Source organism: Aotus nancymaae, unplaced genomic scaffold, assembly GCF_030222135.1.
Source record: "Aotus nancymaae isolate 86718 unplaced genomic scaffold, 86718_ANA_hifiasm-v0.15.2.pri h1tg000009l, whole genome shotgun sequence".
In the NCBI taxonomy this organism is placed as follows: Eukaryota; Metazoa; Chordata; class Mammalia; order Primates; family Aotidae; genus Aotus; species Aotus nancymaae.
In genome coordinates, this window is record NW_026988420.1 from 4,997,779 (window position 1) to 5,000,997 (window position 3,219).

The window sequence follows — 3,219 nt, forward strand, 5'->3', positions numbered from 1 at the left end:
TTGTTAATCTTTCTCTTTTCTTAATAGATGCCTCAGCCATGAACCTTGCAATGGGTGATGAAAAGATGTTACTTTTTCTCCCCTGCAACATCATCTAGTCTAGTCTAATCTCTTTCAAATAAGAAAATGAAGTACAGTCATCCCTCGGAGTATCCACAGGGGACCGGTCCCAGGACCCCTCACAGATAACAAAATCCAAGGATGCTCAAGTCCCTGATATCAAATGGCGTGTTATTTGCATATGACCTTCACACATCCTCTGTATACTTTCAATCAGCTCGAGATCACTTATAATACCTAATGCAATGTAAATGTCATGTAAACACGTGTTTACTGTATTGTCTTTATATTTGTATATTGCATTGGTATTTTTCATTGTTGTTTTTTCTCACATACTTTCAATCTGTGGTTGGTTGAATCTGAAGATGTGGAGCCCATAGACACAGAAGGCCGCCTGTGCAAGAAGGGGCGGCTTCTTGACCATGGTCACACAGCTGGTTGAGATGAGAGCCAAAACTCTTGAAGGCCATCCCCAGCTCTTCCTACCAGGTCAGGTGATCTCTATTTTCAGGCTGTCTTTAGGGTATTGTTGTTTAAAGGAAGACTGAATATAAAGAGATATAAGCCATCTCTAATGAGGGTTCAAATAAATATTTATAATGTGTATATTAGCCCTAAAACTAGCCCTACAGATATGAAACAAAATGTCATTCAGGATTGGTAACTTGCATGTGTGTTAAAAATTGCAGAATGTCCTCTTGGCTAAATGGTGAATTTGGGGGTGTGAGGGTGTGTGTTCACTTATGCATCCTTCACTTGCCTACATTTGCTGAATACCTATGGCATGCCTGGCATGTGTTGAGTGCCTATAGTCTACTGGTGGACGGTGGAGATGGGGCAGGTAAGTAAAGTGTGCATAGGAAGTGTTATGAGCTGTAAGCACAGAAGGGAGCACATGGCACTAGGTGATGGTGATTGTTTGTGAATAGATAAAATCAGAGATGGAGAATTGGAATGGCTTCCTGAAGGGCTTAGAGCCCCCTCAGAGACGGGGAGGACAGGTGCAAGCCTCTACCTGGTGAAGCAGGGAGACAGGTGAGAAGTGTGCCCTAGGCAAGCGCAGAGCACACAGGGCCTGAAGTGTTTTGGGCTTTGGTTAGTGCTCTGAACACTATCTGTTTTTTTTTTTTTCCTTAGGGCTAAATTTTAATAGAATGTGAGTCTGAACTCTTACATTTAGAACGAACAAAACCTTAAAATTACTCATTGGTTCAAAATGGTTTTATGGAAAAATTAATCTGTAACAAAAAGTTGGCATTGAGTGCGAAGGCTCCACCGTTTTTTGAGCAAAGCGTACAAAGGTTCCAAGGGACAGGGCCAAGAACAAGGGGCTCAGACATTTACAGCAGCAGGCATTTCCTCTTCCTCTTCTTCACGGGTGGTGGGCAGAGGACTGCTCGGATCGCTTCGTCAAACACTGTCTTGAGGCCTCGCTGTGTGAGCGCCGAGCACTCCAGGTATTTTACAGCACCAATCTCCTTAGCCATGGCTAGACCCTGCGGATAGGTGATGGGAGTCAAGCTGCTTCTCCTTCAGTTTCTCGATCGTGTCTTTATCATCCCTAAGATCAAGTTTACTTCCCACTAGGATGATGGGAGTGTTGGGACAGTGGTGCCGCACCTCAGGATACCACTTTGCACAGACATTTTCAAATGATGCAGGACTCACAAGGGAAAAGATTAAGAACACATTTGTTTGTAGATAGGATACGGGGCGTAATCTGTCATAATCTTCTTGTCCAGCTGTCCCATAAGCCCAGATTCACCGGTTTTCCAACTACCATAGCATTGGCAGAGTAATTGTCAAAGACAGTAGGGATATATTCTCCAGGAAATGCACTGGTTGTGTAACTGATCAGTAGGCAAGTTTTACCTACAGCTCCGTCTCCCACCACCACACACTTGATGGCCTGCATCTGGGCCGCGGCGTTGGCGGCAGGGCGCTGAGACGGGAAACGGCGGGCTCGGGGCGCGGCGGACCAGCGCGCGGCTTGCGGACGTCTGGGCGCTGGATGCCGGGGCCGCTGTCCACGCCACCTCGCCCTCCGCGGACTGGAAGCCGAAGCCCCGCAGCGGCCACCATCCAAAGCTGAGGAAAACTGCAGAGAAACAGGAAATGGCCGCTCCACTCACATCCGGCCTCCCCTTCCCCGCGCCGGCGCCGCCGCTCCCAGGTTCCGGGCGGGGCAGCTCCCACCCGCGCGGTTCCCGGAGTTCCTCTGGGCTTTAGGAACGCTCGGAAGTCTTTTTTTTTTTTTTTTTTTTTTTTTTTTTGAGTGACAACTTTTTATTTTTATTCAAAATGAAAATAGATTAATTCCTGTGAAAAAATTATAACCAGATTACCCACTTTATTGATAGGAAAATATTTCATTAAGAAGCTGGCCTGGCGCAGTGGCTCACGCCTGTAATCCCAGCACTTTGGGAAGACAAGGTGGGCAGATCACCTGAGGTCAGGAGTTCGAGACCATCCTGGCCGACATGGTGAAACCCTGTCTCTACTAAAAATACAAAAATTAGCTGGGCGTGGTGGCATGCGCCTGTAATCCCAGCTACTTGAAAGGCTGAGGCAGGGAGAATTGCTTGAACCCTGGAGGCAGAGGTTGCAGTGAGCCAAGACATGCCATTGCACTCCAGCCTGGGTGACAGAGTAAGACTCTGTCTCAAAAAAAAGAAAAAGAAGTTTGGCACTGGTTTTCACCTGCTCAAATGTTACCATCTGGGCACATTTCTAATGCTGGCAGGTAGGCAGGTCACACAGGGCCTACTGACTAGGGTTTTCATCACAGTCAGAGAGGATTTAGAAGAGTAGTGAGTAGTGTAGGCAGGTGGACCAATGTGAGCAAAGGTGGCTGGGGAAACTGCATGGGCAGTGATAGGAGGGAGAATAACATTTATTCTATGAGTAAAGTAGGGGAAGGCAAGAAAAGAAACCAAGAGGCCCACAGGCCTGATCACAGAGGGCCTTAAGTCCTTTGTTTGGCTTTGTCCTGAGAACAGCAGAGAGCCACTGAGAGTCATTGAGCAAGAGAGGGTTCATTGCCACTTTGGTGGCTAGTGTCAGGGAAGTGGGGATTGCTCCATCCGTGGCCAAACTTTAAGCCCCAGCCACCTCTGTCCCTGAGGTTCAAGACTCCGATGTTGTAACCACTGTCCTTAA

General features: G+C 47.3%; 1 pseudogene; it reads right to left on the reverse strand.

Moving 5' to 3' along the window:
- Positions 1–1,266: 1,266 nt before the first annotated feature.
- LOC105709745 (ras-related C3 botulinum toxin substrate 1-like) lies at positions 1,267–1,975 on the reverse strand (annotated as a pseudogene).
- Between the last annotated feature and the right edge of the window lie 1,244 nt (positions 1,976–3,219).